This window comes from Dasypus novemcinctus, chromosome 26, assembly GCF_030445035.2.
Source record: "Dasypus novemcinctus isolate mDasNov1 chromosome 26, mDasNov1.1.hap2, whole genome shotgun sequence".
Taxonomy (NCBI): domain Eukaryota; kingdom Metazoa; phylum Chordata; class Mammalia; order Cingulata; family Dasypodidae; genus Dasypus; species Dasypus novemcinctus.
In genome coordinates, this window is record NC_080698.1 from 38531528 (window position 1) to 38544038 (window position 12511).

Sequence of the window (12511 nt, forward strand, 5' to 3'; positions counted from 1 at the left end):
ATATAACATAATGTTTTTGAGATTCATCCATATAACCACATGTATCACTAGTTTCATTCTTTTTTATTGATGAGTAGTAGTAAGCCATTGTATGGATATTTCACAGTTTAACTAGTCATTTATTTGTGGACATTTGCGTTATTTCTAATTTGGGGCTATTTTCAATAAAACTACTATTAACACTTTTATCAGATCTTTGGGTGGATATGTTTTCGTTTGTTTTGGTTAATACTTAAGCATAGAATTGATGTATTGTATGGTATGTTTAACTTAAGAAATTGTCAACTATTTTCCAAAGAGATTGTGCCATTTTCCTTCCTCATATATTTCATGCAATATATGAGCATTCCAGATGTTCCACCTCTTCATCAACATTTAGTGTTCCTATCTTTTTAGTTTTAGTCATTATTTTGGGTTATAAAGTGCTGTATCTTATTGTGGTTTTAATTTGCAGTTCTCTGGTGACTACAGATGTTCAGCATCTCTTTAATGTACTTATTGACATATCTTATTTTGTAAAGTGTCTGTTCAAATTTTTTGCCTCTATTTATTAGATGGTATAGCTTTATATTATTGCATTATATAAGATGTTTTTATAGATTCTGGACACAAGTCTTCGGTCAGTACATGTATTATGAATATCTTCTATCAGTCTCTTTTGAAATGTTGGAGGTTTTTATTTGTATGAAGTCTAATTTACCTTTTTTCCTTTATGGTTAGTGACTTTTATGTCCTAAGAAATATGTGCCTATCCCAAGGTCACAAATATTTTCTGTGTTTTCCTTTAGAATTTTATAGTTTTACCTTTTATATTTTGTCTATGATCCATTTAAAATTTGAATTTTTGTGACTAGTATAAGGTTTCATAAAGATATCCTTTTTTTCCAACACAATTTTTTGAAAATATTATATTCCAGGTTGACTCACTTTATTTATAATAAATGTTAAGAAGAATATCTTCATTCCTGACTTATTATTTTATGGTAAAGCACATAAAGTCTTCTAAATTTGTTTGGAGAATAACATTATTCCTTTGAATAATTTTCATGTTTATAATTTATGGTTAAAGTATGACCTTATGTGACAAATAGTACTCAGAAATATTTGTTCAATAACATTTAGATAAATTCAAATAGGAAAGGCACTATGTTGGCAAAAAGGTATGTGTAGTCATTGGCTTATATTCCTTCTTTCCTGCTTGCCTATCTTCCTTTTTTTCTGTATCCTCATATGTATGTACATGCCTGTTCTTTGAATAAGAGGTACTGAACTACATCTGGCAACTGAGAGTTAAAATGACTGATAGGCTCCTTCTTGATAGGTGCATCAGAGAAAGCACTGCTAGAACAGATAATTACAAGTTTTATGAGAAAGAATCCCTTATTTGTAAAAAGCATAGCAAAACCAATATTTCATATCATGTAGGTCCCATTGAAAGATACATATTACAGTGATAGCCATACTAATTTTAATCTGTTGGTATTTTTCTGTATTGTTTCATCACATCAAAATAAAGTCCCCATAAACAAAACTTTAAAGCAAAGTTTAAAATATTCATCCTTAATCTAATCATTCCAACAAATTGATTTTGCTTGTCTTTGTTCTTTGCAGATCTTCTCCATATATAGTTGGAATGTTTATATAATTATAACCATACTTGAGAAAAAATTTTGCATTTCTGCTTTCACATAGCATACATAATTATAATTATTTTCATGTTGCTACACAACTTTCATAATTATTCATTTTAATGGCTATAAAATATTCTAGTAAGGGCATGTGCCTTTACTTATCTGTTTTATTACTGTTGGGCATTTATGTAAGCATTCACTTTTCTCCTCAGATAATTCTGCTGAGAACATTTCAGGGAAATTATCTTTTCCTTCTTTTGTATAATATAGATTTAGAACATCAGCAGATATAAGTGTTGAGTATAGTAAGAAGTGACCCAGCATCCTTGGGTTCAAATCCCACTTCTGCCACTTAGTAGCTGTGTGACTTTAGCTAACTTTTCTGCTCTCTGGGCCTCAGTTTTCTTATCTGTATATTGGGGGTGATAGCAGTCTTACATCATACCTTTCTTATGAAGAGTAAATGAATTACTTTGTTGCAAGGCAAATTATAGTAGTGGAAACGAGTGAAAAAAATGTATATACCTCTTTAAGTTAAAGTCCTGGTTAATGGAACTGTAAGGTTAACTTATTCTCATTAGATGTGTGTGAGTGTCCAGATGTCCAGATATGTCACAACTTGACCTACCATCCCCATCCAGCTTGAAATGTATCTTTGTGAACAAAAAGAAAAGTTTTTATTTAGGTTGTTCTCAATCAGAGGTGATTTTTGCCCTTACCCCTCCACCCCATATGAACTTTGGCAATGTTAGAGACATTTTTGATTGTCACAACTGGAGGAGGTGCTACTTACATCTAGTGCATGGAAGCCAGTGTGCTAACAAGCATCTTACCAAGCACAGGACAGCCCCTCCACCCTGTTCCCCATTCCACAACAACAAGGAATTAGTTGGTTCAAGATGTCACTGCATGCCAGGATGACAAACTCTGAATCACACGAACTCTGCGAATGTTCTTCCACTTGGGTCACCGCTAATAGCACTCTGTGTGTTCATTCTGGACCTTTCTTATCCCTCTGCCTCCTCACATCATCCTTCCCTTTGCAGTCAATACTTTAGTCGTCCTGCAACTCCTGTCTGTGAAGAAGTCCTCTCTGTCCTCCCATCTTCACAGCCTTTTTCTCCAATTGGAACGTCCCTTCCTCTTCCTCATTCCTCAACACCCTTGCCATGTTTTTACTTACCTTTCAGTTCTCAGTTACTTCCCCTAGGAAGGCTGATTCTTCTTAGACCAGATGAGGTGTTTTAGCTGCATCAGTTTATTAAAATCACTTGTTCAATAGTAAAAGGAAGGCAAGGGCCATACCCAAACCTATTTGCTTACCACTATATCCACAAGACCTGGGTCAATGGCAGTTATGCCTTAATTGTTCAAAAAAGTTATAGAAAGAACAAATGAATAAATAAGCCTAAATTATTTTTTCTTTACAAGGAATACTCAGGTGATGTAGTAGTTAAGTAATTCAAGTTAACTTCTTTGTGTGTACATCTTAGATGTACCCGTGAAACACCAATAACCAATTAAAATATTTTAATTTTAGTTATCTAAATCTTTATTTCTCTGTGTTAGCCATAATCAACTGTTAATATATATCTTCTTTTTATAAACTGTCCAAAGGTCGATCTGGTATCTGTGCCAAGGCTAAGACTCGGTCCCAAATTTTTATAACATTAAGTTTTGGAATGGAGTCTTGAATAAATTATTAAATACACAACCAAGGTTTGGAAGTGAAATTTGGGGCAAAAGAAAGCATTTCAGCCTTGTAAAGCAACAGGCTTGGAGCATAGTTTCCTAGGAATTGCTGGTCTTCCCAGACAGTGTCCAATTTTGAAAGCAAGAAACAAAATGTAATCTGCACACAGTCAAATGCTAGAGGCAATGTGATTATTGTGCAGGCTCACACCAGGGCAGAATAAAAATGACTACTAACCAGCCACCCAGCTTGTAAAATGATATAAGAACTAGTTCTTCCTTATTGCCCTTTACAAATATTAAAAAATAAGTCATAGTGTCAGCAACCAGATGCACCAGCTTTCAGTGTTGCTTTATTGAGTAGAAGTGATTCAAATTAGGGTTGGCTGCGATGTGAATTTCTGTAAATCAAAGCCTACTTTTCCACTTAATCTAATCAAAGCGGTGGTGAGATATCCTAATGGTGATTTGACAAGCCCCCAATACATTCAGATGGTATCATTTTAAGAGAAATGATTTAATACACAAGCCAACCCCACATCATTTTGGTGCACTAGATGTGTTCTGCCTTTGGGCATGAGAGTCTTCAGGCCGTATGGTTTTATATTTCATGGTATTTTAAAAATTCTATTTCTTTTTACCATTTGCTACACTCCAAGACCCCTAGAATCATAGGAGTTCTCCTAGACCTATGAGTCTTCCAAATCAATAATCATTTTCTCCAGAACATTTTTATCTTCCTCTTGATTTGTCTAAATATTTGAAGTGATCATATATTTTGAAAAGATTCCGATTTCATTAACTTATTTTGCTTGTTGGCTCTCTGGGTCTCCATTTCCTCATCTGCAATGTGTAGAGTTGTAGAGATTGTTAATTAAAAAAAAAGAAAAGATATGCAGACACATGTATATACTTGCACAAAAAGTACACTAATTACAGGTGCTTATAAAAGAAATCTTATTCTCCTACCTTTTCCTTTGGTGTGTAGTAAGATCCTACAGGCCATCTGTCTGGAGGAATTTTAGAGATTAGACCTTTCCTTAACAGTTTATCTAAAGGAACTGCAATCATTTCCAATCTCATCTCACTCCAGGGCCCTGATTCATTATCCCATTTATTTCCTTCTTCATACTTACCACCATCTTTATTTACCGTGATTCTATTTTCCTGTTGTCTCTGGCACCACCACTTTTAGAACAAAAAACTTCACATGGGCAAGGACCTTGTTTGCCTTGTTGTGGTTTCTATCAATGACACCAAATATTCTCATTAGATCCTCAGTCGATATTTGTTAAATGAATGAGGTTTGTTAAGCTGCAGACACCACATCTTATTCCCTGAGAACAATGCCCTGGGCCAGGCCTGAGGAAAAAAGAAAGGCTTTCACAAAGCCTGTATAATCTTCACTTTTAGAGTTTCTTCCCATGTCTCCTCCACAGACCTCTTTTTCCCAACACCACCTAGGAAGTTCCCTCATGGTCAGAGGAAGACATAGAAGAAAAGCCATCCACAGAAGTAGCATTTTTCCCAATTGTCCTGAATCCTCTTATCTCCTGATAACCTGCCTAGGTCATCACCAGATCACTGGTGGGTCAAAAATCCTAAATTATTCTTAAATATGCATACATGTATATAAGCATATATAGTACATAATATATATATATATATTTTATAAAATTATACAGACTTTCTTTTTATACATTTTATGTGTATACTATATAGACTTAGAAAAAGTATATATTTTATATATTTATAGATATATATTTATAAAAAACATATATGTTGAAAAATGTCTTTCTTCTCTATCTTTTCCTATTAAGAGACAAGGAAACATGGTGACTTAAAAGTCATATCCTTACATAGTCAGTCATAGTTACACAGGAACAACAAAAAGGAAAAGTGTTTTGTTTTTTTCTACTATTGAAACTCTTTATAAATGTTAATATATATAATACCCAAACAATATTATTATATAATGGACATAAGCAGGAAATTGCCTTTAAATTGATACTTCAAGTAGTGTAGGTCAAATTCATTTTCAATTTCATAAATTCTTTCACCTTTAAAGTTTATATATGTACTGCAGGAGGTCAAACCTGGAAAGGTTGACCAAATAACTTTGATATTCCAGAGAAACCACATGGGAGTGGAACATAGTTCAGGCCTTTATTACTCACTCAACCTGGTGCAGCCGGCAGAGGCAGCTCCACCCCACCGAACAGACATGGGTAGCTTTTAAAGGGTTACAGAGCAGGGGGAGGGTCATAACCTACATGGAACAGTAGGGCACAGTATTATTAGCTGCACAGAAAGGGCATTCTGCCTTCACTTACCCCACACTACACCCTAATGCTCTTTCCATGTACAATCTCACCGTTAAATTTTCCTCGATATCTGCGTGGTTAAAGCGTTAATACAATGTACTCCAAGTCCACAGCAGCAGTGTAAATTACCACAACCAACTACAATAGTGACAGTTATGCATAACATCACAATGAATACCGTTTGCCACACAGAAATAATGAACAGCCAACCACAATAGTGACAGTTATACATATCATCAAAATGAATAACTTTGCCATACAGAAATAATGAATGCCCCCTTAGGGATATTTTTCATCCCATCAAGAGAGTAAACTACCCTAGAGGCCAAGGGGCCATGATCATAGGATTTATCATTAGATTCATTTCCAAGACAATACTGCAGGGGCTTAGCAGAGACCACCATCCAGCCTCTTGGACACTTTCCATGGCCATTGTAACACACCGTTCCCAGGGGTAATAGTTTGGGGAACTGGCAATAACAGATTATTGGAGGGGCCAATTCTGGGACGCACATTACCTTCAGCACTTAAATGCACCAGAGAGGTGCTGCCCAGACATTCATCATGACTGAAAAAGGGCAAGTCAGGTCCTCTTCTGGTCCATTCATTCAGCAGCAAGACCATCAAATTTTATTCAACCTTAACCATAAACATTCCTTTTCCATGAACCTTCTACACTTTCTGTATCTTGTTTGGCTTTTCTAATTTGGACTCCAGGACCATTTATTTACCAGTATAAGCACTTATTTAATTTTTATTTTGGCCATTTGATTACCATCTGGAGGAATGAAAATATACACTAAACAAAAATACAAACACAAAAGTATTTAAGCTCCTCGTTCTCCATTCTGATTTAAGCTCCTCTTCTACCAGCTAGCTGCACACGGAATTCAGCAGCCAGTTGTTTATCAGAGAAATCTCTCAAGGCTGCTAATAAGGGCCAAGTGACCGCTGCAGCCAAGGCTTGATGCTCTTTCTTTTGCATGAAGACATCTTCTGCATTCTAACTCAAATGCATATACAGGGTGTCCCCCAAGTCACCTACAAGACCCCAAGTGTCTATGAGGTGAGCCAGCTCAAACCACAAAGAGGAACAGGGCTACCCAGGACTTCCCCCTGCAAAATTCGGGATTCCTCCCACAGATTTCCCAGTAAAGGGCGAGATTTCCTCCAAGAATTCCCTGTAGCAGACATGTTCTCAGTGGCGCTACTACTGTGAGAAGTCTCTGGAACCTCCTGACGACTACGCCAATTGTACCACAGGGGGGCAAGCCTGGAAAGGTGACCAAATACCACTTGCGAGTCCAGCATCAGTCCTGCCTTTAATCCACATGTAACCCGGCAGTGGGCGGCTGGAAGAAGTTCTGCCCTGCCTAACAGACTGTGAGCTCTCTTAAGGTTACAAAGCAAAGGGAGGTTCACAACCTATACAGAAGAGCCGGGCACAAGAGTTACTAATCGCTCGTAAAGGGCATTCTGCCTTCATTTACCCCACAACATGTTAAATTTATCCATACTGTTATCTGCTGTCAGAAACATACGTAAACACATCGATTTCTAAGTGATTCTTTGTATATTGCCTTATCATCATGAGATTCAGGTAGGGTCATGACTAAATAACACAAGCCAATAATTTAATTCACCTGACATAACCAGAGGACATCTGTGAAGTCAAAAAACCAGTTTTGTGTCTTGATTGCAAAAGTAGTAGTTTGATTGCATTTTTCACTTTTTAATGTTACTTCAATATCAAGTAGACGCAGCATTAAATATATTTTGTTGATTGAATCCTTGCCCACTGGGAAAAAAACAATTTTACACCTAAGTAGAGAAGTCTCAATTTTTCCATATATTTTTAAGGGCAAGATTAAAGCAATGGTTGAGATGGTCTTTTCAACATGTGAAACTTCAGTATTGATACAGACATTTGTTCTTTTGGGCGTATGTATACATGAATATAACTATTTAACAGCATGGACTGTTCTAGGAAAAATAAAGTTGTGTGGGAGAGAAAGTAAAGTGTATACCTTTAATTGAATGAGTACCCCCTGCAGAGACTAGAGTTCAAAAGCTTTGTAGCAGGAAATATCTAGGAAATTTATTCTAAATTCAGTATGTACCAACCAGATTTACATAACTGCATCCCTTTAGCTGCTTTTGGCTCCTACCTTGAGTTGGTTTAATCATCTCACTGGCTGGATCATAGAGGCACAGCCCTAATTCAGTTTGGTTCTTTTATCTCATGTTTTTGAACCTGTCGTCTCTCTTCCTTCCATCTCAGAACGTAATTTTATGGACTGCAATCTTCAGCTTTTACTCCTGCACCATAAATGTGATTTTGAGATCTTGTTACTTAATGCCTATTTAGTTACCTTAATTCCCACATCCAATGACCCCCCTCTAGTGACCTGTACTGCATGTGAGGTCAAGATAGAGTGGAGACCCCCTGATACCTTGTGCTCCTCATTACTATGGGGTCAACTGCAGTGTTCCTTGTTCTCAAGTAAACATTTCTAATTTATCCTATGGACAGTTTGGAGATCATATTACCCAACTGCCCCCCATCCCACAAACAAAGAGCTGATGTTCAATTAAACAAAGTCCTAAAAAGTGACACAGATAATTAGGGACAGTACCTACCTTAAAACTCAGGTACATAGATAAATTATTATCTTGGTGGAAGTCTCAAATGACAGGCCAATTAAATTTTTAAAAATTTAAGAATTTAGCCCTGTTACTTTCAGCAAGGTAGGGTCACTAGCTACTCACTTTTTTTTTTTTTTTTGCTTTTAAATATCAGCAACCTCTTGTAGATATATGTGTTACTATGGAGTGACATGCTCATGTTAACAGTTCGTTTCCAAAGTTTTTGATCAAACAAAGACACTAGAACTTTTGATTTTTCCCTTTAGCAAACCAAAATATATTCAAATTATAAATTGAAAGATATTGCACTTTTTAAATTCAAGCTTTCTAAATATTAATTTCCATAAAGCTATTTTAGAGAGGTAGCTTTTTATTTATCTTGTCTAATTTCCATTTCAATATTGGGGCAATGACAGTATTTAGGTTAATATATACATATATTTCTGCCAAAATGAGTAAAACGTATTTCAGGAAGAGTATTAGAATACTAATGTAACAAATGTTATTCTTGGAAATCACTTAGGAGAAAGTCAATGGGTTTTTAAAAAATTATAGAACAATATCAATCTTAAGTAATCAACAGCTATGCTACTTATTGTGGATCTGTAAATTTAGAGAACACATACACAGCATTGTGATTGCCAAAGATGTGTGTTACTATAATTAGGTGTATATTTTAAGTGACAGACTGGCCGACTTTTTGGTCAGGACAATTAGGGATTGTCCTGAATACTATACAAAGTCTTGTCTCCAAGAAAAACCCTCATTTCTGGGCAAACCAAGAAAGTTGGTCATTCGATGCTGATTTTGTTGGATCTGACCAGAAATTCCAAATGAAATAGTAGCTGGGGTGGTGTTTACTGGTATAGAAACAAAGTGGGGCTTTTTGGCTTCAGTACTTCCTAATTTTGTGACATAAAGGAGATATCACCTGACTTGATGCATTCATTTTCCATTTTTTTGTAAAATGTGAATATTTTATGTGATATTTATGAAGATTAAATAAAATTATGAGTGTGAAACACATTCTAATATGCAAACTGCTATGAAAATATAAGATATTTGCCTTAACTCCAGCAGATTCTTAGTATATACAACACTTCCTGCATGACACCGCTGGAGGTAAGTGTCTATAATTTGAATCTAAAGTGTATATGAATTGGTATTAGGTATACATTCTGCATATTTATTAATTGCTGCTGATTTAAATGTCCAGGTTGTGCTTTTGAAAATTATATCAGTTAACTCTCATTTATATAAAATAAGCAATATTTTTGTTTTCATTTTTAAAATTTTCATTACTTTTATAAAACATTTGCATCTTTTTTAATATATAGATACATGCATAAATCAATATATTGCCTTAATATGAAATTTTAAAATTGGCTAACCTTAGTTTCTAGTGTGATTCATCTAATAAACATTCTGTCTTCTATATCTTCTCTTTACTTAATGAAAAACCCAATTGCAAAACAAGAAGATAGATTAGTAATAATGAGCTTAGTATTTGTTTCAAGACCTAATCCCATGTCCAGTACATGGCAGGGTGTCATGACTGCTTTCAATGATGCCCATACCCCCACTACATCTGCCACCTCCCACCCAGCTTTACCCCTACACATCGAAGGCTGACTTCTATAGAAACTAATGCTCTGCTTGAAGGTTGTTTGCTGATTTAGGCATCATGCTTTCCTACTTGCAGGATAAACCAGAAGTGCCCCAGAAGCAGCTCTCAATCAATAATGAATGGTTAAATTGATAAATACATACCCATCTTCCTTGCCCCTTGGTGACTGAGCTTATTCTATATGGCCTCTGAGAGCTTCCTAGAGGGAATGAGATCCAGCTGACTACACAGATAACTGGCTTTGTAACAGATCTCTATTGTCCTTGTTCCCTGTCTGAGTATTAACCCACTTCCCTACCAGTGTTTCCAGAGAATACCTCCCAACTAAATTTCTTACATTCAAATCCTTGACTCAAAGCCTATTTGAAGGGAACCCTAATCAAGATCAAGCTTGATAAATAAATTAGTTCATGTGTATGAAAAGATAAGCAAGTACACAGATAAACACTTTCATCTTCCTCTAAGCTGATTTACAACAGCTGTTAAAAATAGAACTCAGCTAAAGTGGGAGGGGGAGTGGTGAATCCTTTTTTAATTAAGATGGAGGATATTATTTTACTTTGTCTCCAGACATTCTTTGAACACAAATAATAAAGTCGAAATGATAAAGAAACAAAACAGGAACTGAGAATACTTTTTCTCAGCTGAGATGTAGGTGGCATAAAGAGACAGACTCTGGAGATGCTCTTAAAATGCTACAGTCTGCTAAGGCCTTCTCTGATATCTCCAATGTACTACAAGTTTCTGACACTTAGCAGGAGTTGATGTCTTGGTATTCTATCTGTAGTAATAGGGGTGATGGGGCACAATAATCTGCGTCCTAGAAATACAAGACATGCTCAGAAGAAGCCAGGGTGTTAATTATCAACCATTGGTCACATAAAGGCTGCTGGTCTCTTCTGGTATCCAGTTTGCCCTTGGACATAGGGTACACAAAGGGAGGTTCCATTGATGCCAGCGTGGGGGCTGAGTGCATGCTTTCAAAGGAACAATTAGTCCTTCAGTATCTAATTCAAAGGCCGCTTAGGGGGTTGTTCTCCTTGAGTTAATGGGAGTGTGAGTGTTCAATGAAGGGAGATTAGCCCCAGAAGACATGAAAGCAAATTAAACTTTTATTGTGATTTGAATTGGGAGTGAATCAAGTGTTCACTGTTCACTAAACTCAGTGAAGTTAACGTGTGAGAATGAATGGAGACAACTTCTCTGTGTGGCAAGGAGGACTGCAGGGCAGTTCGTACCAGAGAACCTCTGGGGACAGAGCTGAAATAGAGGTGGCCATTCATTATACTCTGGGAGTGATGGGGGTTTTCAGAAAATGCTGTATCAATGTAGCTAAATCTTCCTAGAACCAATAAAAATGCCCTTTGCCTTTTCTACCATCTATTACAAGGAATTGCTATTCATCTCGTTATGGATATCTTGGAAGTAGTCAGAGAGTATTCAGAGTGCCTGGGGGATGAAAAGCTCGAAAGAAAAATGTAGCTGTATATCATTGGCATTCATGAGAAAATTCACATTAGATATTTGAAAGGCAGGTCCCCAGGAGGTAATAGAGAAATCAGGAACAATATTGCACCAAAATACCGTTCTAGCTGGGACATCAGGGAGTTTATGTCAGGTAGAGTGAAGGAAAGCGATTTGGAGAGAAAAAATTCTGTGCTTTTCTATATGCATTTAGTTTATTTATATGTGTATATCTTCTGAAAAAACTAGTCTTTTCTGGGAATTGACAAACAGATTGGGTATGAAATTTCTGAAATATGCAGCTGTGCTTATATTTCCTTTCCTCTAAAATATCTGAATAACATCTTGAAACATGATCAATAGATTCCAAATTCTTACCTTTTAAAAATCTGTTTACAACCAATAAACCAAAAAAAAAAGGGTTTTGCCCAAGTATCACTTTATATTTGAGAGGTCAAATTTAAGCCATCCCACACTCAGATGGAGATTTCAAGGTTGCAGCCCTTTCCTAGAGAAGGACCAAAGGATGAGAGATCATGTTGATGCCTCACCAGGCATGCAGGTTTAAAAAACGGGGTTGGGGGTGGAGGGGTGGGGGAGCACGAAGGAAGAAGTAAGTGGGTGATATTGTCCTTGCCTGGAGTGGGTGGGTGCTTTAAAGCAACAATTCTTTTTTTGGTTATTTTTCCATTCTTGACTCTTTGAATAATGGTCACTTGAATGCAGGTTAGTCCTGGATAAGCCTATGTACTTTTATTTATTCTTCTTATTGAAAATGTCCAGTGTATCATCTTTCAAGGAGATTGTGCTAAATTCTATCAAAATAACAAAAAGAACAAGAATTCTCAAAATTATTTTTGCTTCTGGAAGACTTTTTCTGTAACACCCCCAAAATACATCAAGGCACTTAAGTAGCAACCAATCACTCATTCACTCAGTAAATTAATATAACTTAATTCCATCTGTGTACAAGGACATAAACACAACATACATGCACACACTTGCACACCCACATACTCCCATCTCTACTCTATGGTCTTTTTGGAGGTTGGAGAGTGTTTTCATTTGCTAATGGCTGCCAAGGCAACATACCAGGAATGGGTTGCCTTTTACTTTTTAATTTATTG

General features: G+C 36.2%; 1 protein-coding gene and 1 long non-coding RNA gene across 6 annotated transcripts in view; one reads left to right on the forward strand and one right to left on the reverse strand.

Annotated features, from left to right (window-relative positions):
* CNTN6 (contactin 6) overlaps positions 1-12511 on the forward strand; it is a 365092-nt gene that overhangs the window by 36710 nt on the left and 315871 nt on the right. The gene's annotated exons all lie outside the window — the stretch shown is intronic.
* LOC131276076 (uncharacterized) lies at positions 3665-11847 on the reverse strand. Of its 2 annotated transcripts, XR_009183556.1 has the most exons (4): positions 11763-11847; positions 10064-10119; positions 7816-7966; positions 3665-4166 (listed from the first exon to the last, which is right to left on the reverse strand). It is a non-coding gene; the product is annotated as an uncharacterized lncRNA (long non-coding RNA). The 2 variants fall into 2 exon arrangements; XR_009183557.1 differs by lacking the exons at positions 10064-10119; positions 11763-11847 and adding an exon at positions 9685-9736.